The 16,697-nt window shown below is 43.4% G+C and overlaps 1 long non-coding RNA gene across 1 annotated transcript in view; it reads left to right on the top strand.

The window, feature by feature from the left end:
* Positions 1–11,161: 11,161 nt before the first annotated feature.
* LOC103592493 overlaps positions 11,162–16,697 on the top strand; it is a 46,654-nt gene continuing 41,118 nt past the window's right edge. Inside the window, exon 1 of the long non-coding RNA XR_550665.1 lies at positions 11,162–11,283. This is a non-coding gene — a long non-coding RNA (uncharacterized LOC103592493). The remainder of the gene's footprint in view (positions 11,284–16,697) is intronic.

Consider the following 16,697-nt stretch of genomic DNA (forward strand, 5'->3'; position numbering starts at 1 on the left):
TCAGTTCTAGAATATGAGCCACTACCTGCATTCCTTAAAGAGGAGTTTGTGCAACACGTTGGCAGGTGGATGCTAACCCCCACGGCTGGTAACCAGCCTGCTTGTCAAGGTGGTAGAGGAAGGAAAGGCTGCTCTTGGCTCCCATTTTCAGAGTTCTACCCTGTCCTCTTGAACCAGTTAGGTGAATTTGTGTTGGAGTTTTTAAGTGTCCACGCTTTGCAGGGATCCCACACAGTTATCTAATTGGCATTTAATGTTAGGTGGGGAGTGAAACAATCTGGGCTTCTTTCTTGGTTCTGCTACCGCCAAGCCGTGTGACTCAGGGAATCATTCTGACTCTGTGAGCTTGTCTGCAGAGAATGAACTCTGGCCTTCATTAGGATGGGGAGGGTCTCACCAAAGTGGGAAGAAGTCACTGCCCTTAATGTGTCTTTAGTGTAGCCCATAAGCAAATGACCTCCTTGAAGTACACTGTGCACATTCTGTTATTAAGAGTAAGGGGCTCAGAAACTGACCTATGACTGCTGACCATGCTTGACAACTTCAGCTTTTGAAGCTGCAGTGAGTATTTGCTTAGAGCTACAATCAGTGATCAATAATAATTAATATTCTGGAATAGTTTGTACTCCCTCTGTCTGCTCTTCTCCCTACCTGTTTGTCCATGACCCCCACAGCAGGTATACTTAAAATCATAGAGCTATGGAATATCAGTGCTGGAAAGGAACTCAGATCACCTGTGACCAGCCCTCTTATTTTGCAGAATTGGAAATAGGCTGAGAGAGGTGCAGGGACTTGCCCAAGGCCACACAGCTAATCCAAGTAGAGACAGAATTTAGTATTCTTTCTACTGTGCCACGTGACTGTCCTTTTTCTTACCTCTTAACTCCCTTCACAACCGGACACGGTTCTTAATTGGTTTTTACCTTACATGGTTCTCATCCCCACTACTTGCTTCCTTGAAAGTAGAGCCTGGGTCATTGTCATCACAGTTTCTCCATCGTCTTCCTCAATGCCTCCCACACTGCCACAGCGCGTGGTGAGTGAAGGAACAAACCCTTTTGCGTAAGCAGAGCCATTTCAGAAATTCTTCATGTGCTAGGCCCACAGTTCCACCAGGATTAATCTCTGCTGTAGACAAAGACCTGGGAAATAATGCTCTACACGTACTACCTTATTCCAGCTGATGTAGTGATGGCTGTAGCCAGCCAGTGTGTTACGGGAAGCTTTTGGAAGCCAAGGTGGTACGATTTATTAAAGGCTGTGCTGGGGTTCTCTCTCCACCAGAGATCTAACCTGGATATAAAGAGTGACTTTTCTGAAGCTGGGTGTAACTGTTCTGAGTGGCGACATTTAGCACTACCAGGCATTAGCTTATAGCACTCACTACCCCTTGCCACCGTGAGTGTTCATGGACTTTGTCCTCTTCTCTCTGCTAAAGAGAATTCTATTATCTATTACTCAGCTTCCCCAGTTACTTTACTGGGAGAATTTTCTCTTGGTTAGCTCCATTCCTCGGCCTTTTTCATATTGAGTCAGGGCAATGAGTAGAGGTTAACTTGGGCAGTGTGCCTCCTGGGGTCAAATCGATCTGTTTGTGCTGCCTGTCCCACGTTCACATTCAGTAGGATGACTTCTTTGAGAGGCTAAAGGCCCTAGAATAAACAGGCTGTTGGGACTTGCAGGTCTGTGCATGGAGCCCCATTCTGTTGGCTCCTAGAAGAGCAGGAGTAACACTTCTGCAAAGGAGCAACATCCAGAAAGTTCAGGCAAGATTTGGTGCAATTGGGTACCAGGCAAGGGCAGAAAGAGGTGCTGCCCTGGGCCCTCTCATATGTTGCTGGTAGGAGCAGTCTTTCTAGCCCAGTGGCCAAGCTATTGATATTGTCCCTATTTTTAAATCACCTTTTAAGGGGCCTTGTGTGAGGGCAGGAAGTGTTAGCTGCCTTTTGGTGTTTGAAACAATGCCCAGGGCAGACAGTGATTTTCTACCTAGGTTTAAAAGATCTCAGGAGAGCAGCCCTCTGCTGGGGAAAGGCCTGTGATCAGTTCCTGGCTTCTCTGTGGACCACAACTGCCTTGTTTAGGCTGGCCTATCTGACTGTGGGCTGGGGAAATCCCGAGGCAGTCCTGATGGTACTGATCACAATTCCTCAGCTGTGTCAGCGTTTCCCAGAGTGACTCCTAGACCACGGGCATCAGAACGCTCCAAGGTTCTTGTGAGTAATGCACATGCCTGGACCTCACCAAATGGACAGAGTCAATCTCTGGGGATCCAGGAGATCCTGGGTTCAAATTTTGTGTTCTGAAGGAAGTTGGGGCACTGTGCAGGTGTTGTGTACCAGCTGTGAGAAGACGCATGTTAGGTGCTTCCAGATGTATTCATTTATTTGCTCTCGCTGCAGCCCAGTGTGCTGGGTCTTATCATGCCCATGTGCAGGGGAGGAAACGGAACATAAGAGAGATTGATAACTTGCTTAGCATCCTACAGTTGGTAGGTGGAGACCGGCTTGGCCAGCATCCTCACCTGTTCCATTATGACTGTAATCTGCATACTAGAATGATGAGTGTCTCCTCAAGCCCGGCTGTGCCGTAGAAATGTGATTGTTGGGAGCCGCGTATGTAATTTAAGATTTTCTAGTAGCCACATTAAAAAAGTTAAAAGAATCAGGTGAAATTGATTTTAACATGTTTTCTTTAATTCATTATATCCAAAATATTATCATTTAAATATGTAGTAAATGTAAAAATATTAATGAGATAGTTTACATTCCATTTTTTAATATCAAGTCTTCAAAATCCAGTGTGTACATTACCCTTACGGCACATCTCAAGTCCCACTAGACACATTTCAGGGGCTCAATGGCCATATGGCTAGTGGTTGCCTTACAGGACAGCACAACTCTAGCATGTCTTACTTGGTGTGTCCTACCTGGCTGTCCAGGTAGCCAGAGGTCACAGTTTTCTAGATCACTGATTTCCACACTCTGCAGGATGGATCAGTGCTTGGCAGTCTGCTTGCGTGTCACCTGAGGAGGGGGATATTAAAATTCCTCAGTCAGGCTGGAGCCCCACGTGATCCTTTTCTGTAGGCTGGTTGGGAAGGGCTGCACTAAAAAACATTTACTGGGTGATTTACTTGGGTTCTCTGTGACTATGCCCCACCCCCTTTTAGGGACAATTACATTCCAAGCATGTTCTTTGGGGCGGTGGTGTGGTAGGAAAGGTAGGGAATGCATACCCTAAGGGCCTTTTCTCTCCCCTACCATAGAACTGCAGTTTCAATGGAGAGAAAGAAATCGTATTTATTTATCTGGATATGATCATACTAAGGGGTGGAACCTTCCTTTTTGGTGTCTGAGAGCAGGATCTTACCTCAGGAAATGTGAGATGAAAGAACCAAAATATTTAGGGGAGAATGGGATACTGTGTACATATGCTGTGTTCTTTTCCAGTGGTTTTCTTTTACAATTCATTTGCTTAGAGTAAGAAATTTAGTCCTAAAGAGTTATAGTGCAGGGTACCTCAGGAAATGTGAGATGAAAGAACCAAAATATTTAGGGGAGAATGGGATACTGTGTACTTATGCTGTGTTCTTTTCCAGTGGTTTTCTTTTACAATTCATTTGCTTAGAGTAAGAAATTTAGTCCTAAAGAGTTATAGTGCAGGTGTCCAGACCTCAAATACCTCAGAGGTCAGGCAGGTAGCACGGGACGAAGGGTGGGAGATTGCAAATCAGACTGTTAGGAATGTTCTTCTTCACAAACGGGTTGTGGTCTGCCTTTTTTTCTGGAAGCACAAGACACTCTTGGTCTTTCATTTTCCTGTTGTTGGTAGAGAAATATTTCTCTTCTCTAAGAGAAAAACCAGTGTAAGCAACCAGGATAAATGGCAGCTGACACTTGGCCTTAGCATTAGGGAGATGGATCTAAGAACCATGACCATCTAAAGGAGAGTACCTATGACTCAGCTCCATCTAGTTGTCCTTGAGCCCAGTGTTACCAGATCTTGCTATTTAAAGAAGTCACATTTTTAAATTGTAAAACCTTTGGCTTAAAAAAAAACTTAAAAAAATTTTTTAAATTTAGAAATAATTATAGACTCACAGGAAGTTGCAAAAAATTATACAGAGGGGTTCTGTGTGCCCTTCACCCTGCTTCCCCCAGTGGTAACATTTTACATAACTATACCCATTGCATCAAAACCAGGAAGTTGACATTGCTGCAATCTATAGACCTTATTTAGATTTCACCAGTTTTTATATGCACTCATTTGTGTGTGTGAGCACATGTGTATGTAGTCCTGTGCAGTTTTATCATGTGCAGATTTGTATAATCACCACAATCAATAAAATCTTTGGCTTTTAAATAATTTATGCAAATATATTGAAAACTCTGTTTAGGTTTAAAGAATATGCTGTAGTCCTGGCATGTTCTGTATGTGCTTGTTGAATCTTTATGGCTTGTTGAGCTTTCAGTTTTACCTCTGTTCTACTCTCGCCCTTTATTATTTTTTTTATTCAGATAAAATTCACACAACACAATTTACCATTTAAACCATTTTCAGATAGACCTTTTTTTAAGTATATTCACAAAGTTGTGCAACCATCACCACTGTCTAATTCCGGAACATTTTCACCACCCCAAAAAGAACTCCATACCCATTAGCTTTTATTCCCCATTCTCTCCCTCCCCCTATCCCCTGGCAACCACTAATCTACATTCTGTCTCTATGAATTTGTCTACTCTGGACATTTCATTTAAATGAATCATACAGTAGGTGACCTTTTTTGTGTGGCTTATCCTTTCATCTTACAGAGGAAGAGACTTAGGGCCAGGGAGGGAAAGTGACGTGCCCCTGATTATACTGCTAGAGAGTGGCCCAGTCTGGACTTGAACCCAGAACCAGTACTCTTTGTACCACACCTATCTGCCTCTTATCATTCAGGTCTTTAGTTTTATAGTGATGATGATGATAAAACTTCCCAGCTACTTCTTTTCACTTGGCTTTAATAAACATGCTTAACAACAGAATATTTTCTGTTACTTGTGCTGAATGTTAAGGTTCTTCAAGGAGTTGTGGTGGAGATGGGAATTGTAAAGGAGAAAACAAGGTAATTCTGTTCAGTGTACATATTGAGTGCCTACTATGTGCCAGGCTCAGGACCAATAGGGATGAGTTAGATTGGGCACTGACCATCAATGGACAGTCAGTTGGGGGAGACAGACTGATGAAAGATAATTTCAGGACTTTGAGAATAAATACGATTGTGGGGCAGAGTGGAAGGCACCAGGCCCAACCTGTGTTTGTGTATTTAGCGGCGGGGCAGGGGGTGGGGTGTTGAGGGATGAAAGGGAGCTAACAGGTAATGAGGCAGCATAAGGATGTTTTAACCAGTAGAGGCCTGAGCAAAGGTTTAGACTTTAGGAATGGTGAGTCTGCAGAGCTGTGAGCTCACTGGTGGTGATGGAGGTGAGGTGTAGAGTATTGCAGATATGGCTCAAGAGGTGGGCTTGGGTCAGATCCCTGAGAGCCTTGAGAGCACAGAAGGTCAGATGCCCCGTGGATGTCTGAATTTTTCAAGCTGAGGATGGCCAAATAGAAGCAGAGTAGAAGCCAAACTTGGAAATGGAGTCTCCAGGGGAATACCCAAGTGTGAGCAGTTGGGGTAGGGTGGAGGGTATGCATTGATGGAACTGGTATCTAAATGGCAACAGAGTTGAGAAGAATCAAGGCAAGAGAAACCAGGAGAACCATTCTGGGGACCATGATGAAGCCATGTCATAGAGCATCTTTGGAGGGCTCTCAACCCTATTCCCAGAGGCCTGCCTGCATCTCCTCCCTTGCCCACCCACCCACTCAGCAGCATTTTGTTGAGCACTTGCTATGTGCTAGGAACTGTTGTGGTGCTGGGGTTACAACAATGAACAAGTTGGGCAGGATTCCTCCTCCCCTGGAGGAGAATATAGATAAATAAGACAATTACAGGTTATAATAGGTTCTACTAAGAAAAAGTCTTTTGCCAGTGGGAGTAAGGTTAGGTAGTCAGAGCTGGCCTCAGTCAAGAGGTGATATTAGATCTGAGCTGTCAATGGTGAGAATGCCCCAGCCACAGCAAGGTACAGGGAAAGAGCTCTGCAGGTAGAACAGCAGGTGCTTCCCCCCAGTCCCCTTCCTGGGGAAGGAGCCTCTGGCCATCTGCAGGGGTCCCCAGGGCTTTGTCAAGACTTACTCAGGGGACCCTAAATCAGATAGAACAGGTATCTGTGGGGACCTGGCCCTACCCCTATACTGTCTATACTGTCTTAGGAGGGGAAGAGAGGGAACCTTTATTTAGCTTTGGGAGGAGGAATACGTCTCATGGAAGAAGTATGAAGTCATTGTGAATCATTTAAAGTAGGAGTTCTTTTTTTTTTTTTTGAAGGGGGAGCTAAAATTGTTTTGTTATTTTTCAACTAATTTTGTTGTACTTTATGAGCTTTGTGTCACTCAAAGAACTTGGAAACATTTATCCTCCCTCCTACTGAAGCTGTGGAGTAGGTAGGAGGCTTTAAAAAGCTCCCAAAGACCCACTTTTGTCTGCCAGCGGGTGTGGTAGGAAGACAGCTGGGCAGTGGGACTGAGGTGAGAGGTGTTAGGGAAGAGGGAGCCATCTCACATTGAGCGTCTTGGAAGCTTCAGCGCGGTTCAGGTCCGGAAGATGTTGGCACTGGTTATGGCCTCACTGGGATTTGTTCTGGGAGACGGAAGACCTTTTCAAGGTCAGAGGATTTATTTTGCATACTAGAAAGTCATCTTAAAATAATTAATGCAGTGTGAGTAAAAAAACTGTACAAAAAGAAAATAGATAATTATTCTGATTGGTTTCCTTCTGAAGTTGGTCAATCCCAAGGCTAGTTGGGGACTTTCTCCCCTGGACTGTCTGGGTTTGTTGATAGAGGAGTTGGGATTTGTGGAGAGAGGAGGAGAGAGAGTCTTCCATAAGCTCAGGAAGCAACTTGGGCCTTGGATTCAGAGCAAGAAGGGAGAGGCCAAGTCTGAGCTGGGTGGCATGAAATTTGGGGTGTATTTTGAAAGAACCTGGAGGATTCCGAGGTACTATGTTGGGATATAGTGATTAACCAGTCAAACAAACAAACAAAGACCCTTAAAACTTAAAAACAACAAAAAAGCAAAACAAAAATGACATGGATCCTTGTCCATTTATAGGTTAGTGGGAAAGCAATGTAAAAACATAAGTGATATGTGCAAGGAAAGAGAAGTATATGGTGCTGTGAGAATATGTGCAGGAGAGGCTTCTGCCGGTCTGGTTGAATGGTCTGGATTGCTGTTTGGTAGGAATGAGGGTGGCTAGTGTGACTTTCACAATAGCCAGTATTGATCTGTATTCTTGGGATGGGGTAGAGATGAGGATATAGAGGAGGGAGGTGATGGTCAAGGCCTTTGACAGGGCGTGGAACAACTTTGATGTCTTTTAGAGGGTTGGGTCAGAGAAATTTCTTTTCTTAGGCCAGAATATAATAGTACTGTAGGAAATAATATATCTTTTAAAAATTGAGGGCCACCAGAAGGGGACAAATTACTTTGAGATTTTCCTATACTTTCTTCCCTACCTGTGCTCATTAAAATTTGCATTATGGCTCAAGTGGAGGACCCTTAGGCTGAGCAGGACTCCTGGTTTTGTTGAAGGATAGTATGAATTGCTGTGCTGGGCCTTGCAGTCAAGAAGGCTGATCTTGGGTAGCTGTGGGTTTCTCTGGTGCTGGCTGTCTGAAGGTCACCTGGTGGCACCTGGTGATATTGGGGAAGAGATCTCTCCAGGCAGGTCCATTCAGGGAGCCAGCTTGCTCCAAGCTGTCATCTTTGTGGTACACAGCATTTACTTTGCCATTCTTGGCTTGAGATTACTTGTGCCATTACATGACCACAAAGTGGAAATCTGGAAAGAGAAGTGCTTAGCCTGCTTGGTAGGTTTCCAGGCATTGCATTGATCTGTAGTGTCCTGCCCTTTGGTGAGGAGGAAGGACCTGATCAGAGTGCTCTGTGCCTTGGAGCTGTTCCTCGAAGGCCACCCTGATGACTAACTGGATGCTCCCAGATCCTTTGTTCTGCAGGATGTGAACCTACACAAGTGTATGAACTCCGATCTGCTGAGGTTGGACAACCCCAGTAGTTTATCTGGAGGCACTGACTTTGGGTCATGGTATATAAGGGACTGGGGCAGAGGAAGGCCCCCTTCACTTACCTGGCTGCCAACTGGCTGCTAGTATTTTGTTGGTTTATTTCAAATAAAGAGGAGTTAAGTGGTGATTGTCATAATGTGATGCAGAAAGTGGGCAAACATACTAAGAATGTACAATTCCCGTAAAACCTAGGTCCTTGGATCCTTCTGGAGGATGCTGAATTAATGACCTTGAAGAGATGGTTCTGAAGCTTCTGAGACCTCTGGGTGAAATAGCCCTTTAAGAGCTGGGCATCAGAATCACCTGTGTCAGGCTTTTGACCAATGCCTAGGCCTCCAAACCAAAGATTCTGATTTAATGATCTGGGACCTAGGGCTTTTTAAAAAAATGTTTTCCAGGTGATTCTAATTTTCAGCCAGATTTGGGAACCTGTCTACCAGTTACAGATCCAGGGAAGCTCTTCCCACTCTTCAGGTGAATTCTGCCACCTTGTTTCCTTTTACTGTCCTTGAACCCTGACCATGGCCACTTATTTGGCCTTTACTCCTCGTTATGTACTTTTTCAGCTTGTCTTTTTGGAGTTCTTGCCCCTGACTTTGCCTCAGCCTAGATCAGGGGGCTGGTGGCTCATCTTTCTTATCTATGAAGAAAAGGAGAATTTCACTTGGGGATTTTGACAGGCAGGTATTCTGGGACATTTTCTCACAGAACTTCCTGCTTGAGGAATGAATGCATAGTAGATTCTTACTGTGGAATTCCAGGCCCTGGGGTGGAGATGGACATGAAAGTCTTGTGACTGACGCAGCAAAAACCTCTTTTTTTTTTTTTTTACTTCTTAGAGACATTAGGGAAGGCTCAGTGTTTCTGCCACCTTGTTTCTTGGGCCCTGCAGACTCTGGGCAGCACTGGTTGTCCTGAGGGAGTCATAGATAGGCATTGTCAGGGACCAGAGCTGAATTGGTGGCATTCTTGATGTGGGCACTTGGCGAGATAAACTTCCCAGAGTGGGCATGTAGGGCTCTGCATCAAGTCTCAGCAGATATTGGGTCACGTGGCCTAAAGCAGGGGTTTTTAAGACCCACAAGGTGGTGATAGGATTATGAGATCTGGACAAGACCAAATTGGAGGGGCTGTTTTCACCTCCTTGCTTTTGCCTGCCCAGAGTGGGCATGTAGGGCTCTGCATCAAGTCTCAGCAGATATTGGGTCACGTGGCCTAAGGCAGGGGTTTTTAAGACCCACAAGGTGGTGATAGGATTATGAGATCTGGACAAGACCAAATTGGAGGGGCTGTTTTCACCTCCTTGCTTTTGCCTATGTTGTCCCATGGCCTGTGATCCCTGCCTCCTGCTCCTTGTGCTTTAGTTAGGATTTCCTTAGGTCTCTGTCCATGCTAGGAAATGTGTTTATAGCTGCTGCATTAGGTGCCCCTGCTCAGTGTTCCCATAACACACATGCATATCCAGATCATTGTACTCACCCATTGTTTTATAATTTGTTTTGAGTGTCTGGATATGTCTTTAATTCAGATAGAGCAACTTCAGGGCCCTGTTCACTTATGTCTCTCCATCACTTACCATGCTGCCTGGAGTATGATAGGGTTCAGTAAATATTTGTTGAGTGAATGAATCAATAAATTCTTTGAGGGAGCAATATAAATAACTCCTACCAAGATGTTATAGTTGAACACTGCTCACTTATTACAGTGCCAGTACCTTGCACATAAGCTTATTTACAGTCTTGTATTCAAGATGCATATTAAGGGAGATTTTCCTACTATAAAGAGTGTTCTAAACAGTTTGGGACATTAACTGAGCACTTTTGAAGTAGTAGATGCACAGTATTTGTGAGATGATGATTATTATTAAGATTGTTATTATTAGGTACTTGAAGAAGTGAAATTATTGAAAAATGTCACATTAGTAAACAAACCCTTAGGGAATCTGATATAATTTAGTCTTATATTCTTTGGTGATAAATGAAGGTGTGGCAAGCATTTTAGTAGAAAGTGGGTGGGATGCTTCAACTGTATTTCCTTGGCTTTAATACTTCTCTTAAAGCTACTTACTAATTTCGAGAATACACACGTGTGCATGCATGCACTTATTTTTTGCGTCATGGTATAAGACTACTGTGAAGTGGGGCATGGTGAAAGAGTCCTGGATTGGCAGTCAAGGGACCTAGGTTCTAGAATGAGCTCTGCTTCTAACTGTAGGAGTGGGCAAGTCAGGTTTTCACTCACAATTAATTTGTGTAAAATGGAAACGCTACGCTTGTTCAGGGATTGCAGATTGTCTGCAGGAGTGTGGCTACTAATTTGTTGCTGTATGTGCTGTACCATTTTTCCCCCTTGGATCTTGGCCCTTTTTCTTTTATTTCCCACCTTTGTTAGAATCATAAGTAGAGGAAAACGTTGCTGTACCACAAGAAAAATAATGTAAGTGCAGTGATAAATGACAATCACAGTTCCTCTCTGTGTTGAGGAAACGATAGAGGGTACTGGGGCATATTGGAGCAGCCAAGCCTGAGGACAACTGCTATTTAGTACCAGCTGATCATTGTCAGACATGAACAAGGGCCATGTTGACCGATCTGATTTTTTTTTTTTTTTTTAAAGAGGAGTCAGAAGTCTGGGTTTTTGTGTGACATCTCTGATTTTTAAGTTTTGGCTCAGATTTTCTAAACATATCCTGTCAGTGAAATGTAACACCTCTTCAGGCTAAATGTGACCCACTGTGCTTTCAGTTTTTTGATCCCTGTTAAAGTTGATCTCTAAAGCTCCTCTCTGCCCAAGATCCTATAATTCTAATGAGGACCATTTCAGCTGGTGAACTGAAGATTCTTGTTCTACTTTGGGAAGTCAGGGTGGGGAAGGGTGTTGAGCTGGAAGAGGAGGAAGGGGGCTTTGAGCTTAAATGGGGTGCATGGCAATTGGTATTTGGATGGGCCCCCATGGGGAGGGGCCACAGGGTGCCTGCGATTCACACCAGGTGTTTTGTACGTTTGTCATTTCAGGAGTTGGCATCCGTTGGAAGAGTTTGTGAAACCCTCTCTCAGCTCAGAGCTCCAGGACCAATGCATCTTCCCACTGCCTTAAACCACTGGTGAATATGTGTGTTTTTCCCTTTTGCTTCAGTGAAGGGAAACATTTTCAGTTGACTGTAGATGTGAATTGCAGAGAACAATGCTGTCCTTTTTATTATAGAAGGAGGGACGCTGGGCTGGGCCTGGGCATATCTGGGTTCTGGTACCTACTTGGTTCTGCCATTTTTACTGTGGGATCTTAGGTGAATTATTTGACATTTTAGGGCCCAAAACAGAGAAATGTAGCCTGCCTTGCTTATATCACAGGGTTGCTTGCTTTGAAGATGAGAAGAAATAATGTATGTGAGAATGCCTCAAAGGGAATAAGAGCTGGGCAAATACAAGGTAGTACTATTTGGCTCTGAGATGTAGAGCAGTGCAATCCCCCTGCCCCCCAACACCAATTTTATTAACTTTATTAACATGCCTTTTCAAGCTGGAGTGCCAGGTGTAGGAAGAAATAGCTGCCAAACTCACCTGACTTCTACTGATCACCAGCTGGGGGCTTCCTGCCTTTGCTTTTGTGATGTTTGTAGACATCTTCGTCTCCTCCAATCCCATGAGAGAGGGTATAAAAGCAGGGCACTTCTGAGCTGACAAATATATTAAAATGTGAACACGTGTATTGGGAACATGATTTTTAAATACCTGTTTTCTGATATTTTAAATACCAGACTGGTTCTTCAAGAAATTTACGTTTTCTTTTTTTCCCCCTTCCTACCACTACAGCTGCCATTTTCTTGAAAGTAAACTGCATTTCACAGTTACCTTCTTTTTTATTTGGGATCAGATAATTTCACAGTTAACAAATGTTCTTCCTTTTCAAAAGAAACTAATTACTCATCACAGCAGGTAAACGTCTTGCCTCTATAGCAGTTGAAAGAGGTGAAAATATGTCCTTAACAGCAGTGTGTTCCAATGCTGAGATGAGAGTGCTTCTAGGTGTGATGTTGAGGGTCTCAGGTGAGCTACTGAGGGGAATGTTCACCATGAGCCAGGGAGGCAGTATGGCCCATACATCCTGATTCCAGACACTCTTTAGAAGAAAGCTGGCCTGTTTAATGCTGACTGCCTGGTCAGTTCCCACTATGTGGATCGGGTACTTTTGTGACCCAGTGAGACAAATCCCAGTGGCCTGGACACCTGGGGAACTTACAGTGTGCTGGGGGTTGGAGCAGGAAGGAAGGGCAGTCAGTCAGGTCAGGCAGGCCCAGGCTTAGGAAGCCAACTCAACTTGGTGGTCCAGACTATTCTGTCTAAGGGGACACAGTAGACATTCTGGGTCCCACCACCTGAACTCCACCCGGTAGGCAGGAAGAACTCTGTCATAGGAGTCCTCAAGAAAGCAGATGCCTTTAGATAGCAGGGCATTTTATCCATTCATCAGATATGTGTTAATACCTGCTCTGTGCCAAGGCACTGCTCTGGGCACTGGAGGTTCAGTGGTCACAAGACACACTATGTGTCCATGCCACCCTGGAGCTTAGATATGAGTGTGGACAGCACACAAGAATGTGAGGGCAGGGGTCTTTGCTTGTCTTGTTCACTGCCATATGGCCAGCTCTTAGAAGACCACCTTGTGCCTGATGGTTGCTAAGTATTGTTTTATGAATGAAGCAAACCATAATTTTAGGTAGTAATAAGTGCTGTGAAAAAAACCAGGTCAGGAGCTGGAGGGACTCTTTTTGAAAGAATGGTCTGAAAAGGCATGTGTGTGCATGTATGTGTGCAGGCACACATGTGTACAGTGACCTGGAGTAAAGGAATCTGGAGAGGAGTGTTTAGGCAGTGGGAACAGAAAGCAAAAAGAAAGACCTTTGATGTAGGATGAGATTGGTGTGATAGAGGAACAGGAAGGCAGCCAGTTTGGCTGGACATGGGCTGGGGATGGTTATAGGGAAGGAGAGTGATATGAAATGAGATCAGAGTGGTAGGTGGGAGCCAGGTCTTATAGGCCATGATAGGGAGTTTGGGTTTTACTCTGACAGTGATTTGAATTCCACTGGAGGAGCTGGAGTAGAATAGTGATATTCTTTGTGCTTTAAAATTATTCCTGTGGCTCCTGAGTGCAGATTAGACTTTCGGGGCAAGAGTAGAATGAGTGTAACCTGTTGGAGGCCCTTCGAGTGGTCCAGGCAAGAGATAAGGGTGTGGCATGGATTAGGGTAGTAATACTGTAGTGATAGGAAGTGTTCAGGCTCATGATATATTTTGAAGGTGGGGCCTGCTGGATTGGGTGTGGGGTATGAACAAAGAGGAGTCAAGGACGAGTCCAGTGTTTTTGGCTGGGTGAATGATGTTGCAGTTTACTGAGGTGGGGAACAAAGAGGAACCCTAAGAGTTCTGTTTGTGCCAGTTAAGTTTGAGGTGCCCATTCTTGTAGAGATGTAGAGCTGGCTGGGGCTGGAAATGGTACCTTTGTAAGTCATCAACATGTAGATGGTAGTTAAAGCCACGAGACTGTGTAAGATCATTTAGGGAGAGAAAGGAGATGTGGAGGATTTCAACAGAGAGAGGGTAGAGGGTAGATTTTCCATATGAAGTCCTTTCTAAGAAGTAAATGAAGACACATGCTAAAGAATATGGTATGATTCTATTTTATGCAAATATGAATTATACAAATGAGATAATGTGATATAAAAATAGTAACAAGGCCTTATATAAAAAGTTTTAAATACTGTGACTCCCCCAAATCAAGAAAATTAGTTTTAGAATTGCATAATTTTAAATCTGGTTGGCTGAGTAAGTTATAAATGGTATTTATGAAGTTGGCATAGGGCTGTGCCTTTGGCTGGCAAACAGAAAGCTCCAGCATCTTTTACCAGTAGCCTGTAAACTAAGTACATTGTTCTTTATATGCACTGGAACTTCTTCAAGCCATTTTGATGACTGTTAATTCCCTGTTAATGTATTTCAGATATTTTTTTCATCCTATAATTATATCATCCGAAAGTCCATTAATTGAAGGTTCACTAAATGAAAAACATGCCTGAAAAAATCAATAATTTTGCAATGAAATCAGATGTGAGAAAATCCTGTGAAGAAGGCCAAACAGATACCATGATTTGCAGGGCCACAATTTAGAAGATATTTAGGATATCTTCAAAATGTTGAGGATAAATCCTGCAAGATAAAAAGCAGCAAAAATATACTGTGATGGTTGTAGTAGTTGTATGTGTTTCAGGTACCACCCATACCCCTCAACCACCATTGACTGATAGGAGAAAATCAGCTCTCAGTCATATACATTTTCACCTATTTGTGGGCTTCTGGCATAATGCAGCTGTTCTGTATTGGCTTAGTCCATTTCCCAGAAGAGTCGCCCGCTGAGCTTCCTCCATGTTCTCGTTGGGCTCCTTAATTTTCCCATTTTCAGGTTGTGAGTTTCTTTAGTCTTGATCTCTCCAGCCCCCTTACCACCATCACCAGCTCCAAAGTCTGCCTGCCTCCTCCCTTTGCCCTTATGAGCCTTTCATTTTAGACCCCCCCCAACCCACCCCTAAGGCTTTTGAATATCCTCAAGATCTCCTCCTTTGAAAACATTTTCTCTGCCCTCCTGCCAACCCCACCTGATCTTCTCAGGCTTTTTGTGAAAATGATGACAAAGGAATGGGAAACTGGAGCAGCTATTGCGGGCAGGGTGTTAAGCAGCATTCTAAAATGGGCTGTTGCAAATCCCCTGGGCAATGGACAGCCCTAACTTGCTTCTACATGTGTTTTAAGACTCCCTGGTTTTAGTGGAAATATTCCACTAAATGGGACTTCTGGAACATCTTATCTCTGGAAAAGAGCATTGATTGTGTAGTGTTTTGTCTGTAACCAGCTGTCAATGGCAAAATGAAGGTTTCAGTGGAATAGTATTTATGACAATTGGCATCAGCTCTGGTTTTCATTTGTCTTTTTCTCACAGAGTGGAACCTAAATAAAATTAAAAAGAATGAAACTTACTGACAATCATAGGGGGATGATTTCTAGTCCCTGCTGTCTTTAGTGATTTCAGGAATAAAGAAAAGATGAGACCTTCCCATGGCCCTGGAGACTTAGAGCTGTGGGCGTTTGAAAAGGTGTTATCTTCTGTAAGTTTAAAAAACGGGGGGTGGGGGGGTGCTACAGAACAGTCTTCGGTGCTTGTATACTTGTATACTCGTAGACCACCTCAGGAGATGCCTGAGATGGGTGGCCTTCTGGGAGGGCAGTGGTATGGGAGGGAGGCCGACTCGTCGCTTTATACCGTTTTATACTAAAAACCTTTTTTTTTTTTTTTAAGGTTTGTTACCTTTAAAAAGGATGATAATAGTGCCTTTTATTCTTAATAAATGATCTGGAAAAATTTAAATTTCATTCATAACTTGGTTTTATAAGTGCTCTTGCTCGATGTGTCTTTTGATTGCCTGTTCCCAATGTGCAGTATCTGAGGCTTCATGTTCATTAGCAGCTTGGGAATAGGGTTCTTTAACTTGAGTTTCAAATTTTTGCATGTTTGGGGAATGCCGTTCAGGCCAATTTCTTTCTTTCCTCGTTCTTTCCCTGATTTCTAAAAGGATTTGAAATTGTTTCTGGTCAATATTTTACTCAGCTGTGTTAGACAAATATAGATTTGAAATGAGGTGGATGCCATGAGGTGAGCCACAAATTATAGCCATTTCAACTGAACATCTCACTGCCGCCCTTTAGAACAAAGTCTTACTGCATTGTGGAACAGAACATGGGATTTGGAATCCGTTGTGGTTGGTAGTAGTTTCTTATCCCAGAGTTCAGGCAAATTAAAAAGCAACTCGAACTCATTTTCCTTTTCTTAAGAATCTCAGCTACTGTAGGAAAATGCTCAAAGTAGAATTTGCATAAGTTGTCACTTCTCTTAAAGGGAAGGGTAAAATTCAGTGTCTAGAACCAACGATGCTAGTTGTTTGGAGTGTGTACTGTCGGGGGGCAGCTTTTGCCAATGTCATTGTCTAGAAGTATCTCTCTGGGCTGCCATATTGCTTTGTGTTACTAGAGGTTTGTAAGGCCACTTTCTGGCCAGGGATATTGTGTCCTGTGAAGACATGATATCCATTTCATGCAGCAGTGACATGTCTTAGGTGCTGGTGTTTCTCTAAGAGATTTACACATTTGATTTTGTACTTTTTAAACAAGCAGAAAATTGTACCACATTTGTTGGCCACATGTAAAAACAAGATATTTTCTCCTTTTCCATCTAGTTAGTACAAATAGAGAGTGGAATACATTTTTTGTCTTTCCTTTTTTTTTCCTGGGTTGGGAAAGTAAACATTACACGGTGCTTGGGGTTGTCACTAATACAAGGAAATCAACATCATCTCCAGTGATGACTACGTGTCATGGGAAGAAGTCATTATGATGGTTCCACTGTTCTAATTTAGAGGAGGCACTATCTGATGCCTCCTTCACAGCAGTACCCTCATTGTGCAGTCTC

Source organism: Galeopterus variegatus, unplaced genomic scaffold, assembly GCF_000696425.1.
Source record: "Galeopterus variegatus unplaced genomic scaffold, G_variegatus-3.0.2 Scaffold1160, whole genome shotgun sequence".
Classification (NCBI taxonomy): Eukaryota; Metazoa; Chordata; class Mammalia; order Dermoptera; family Cynocephalidae; genus Galeopterus; species Galeopterus variegatus.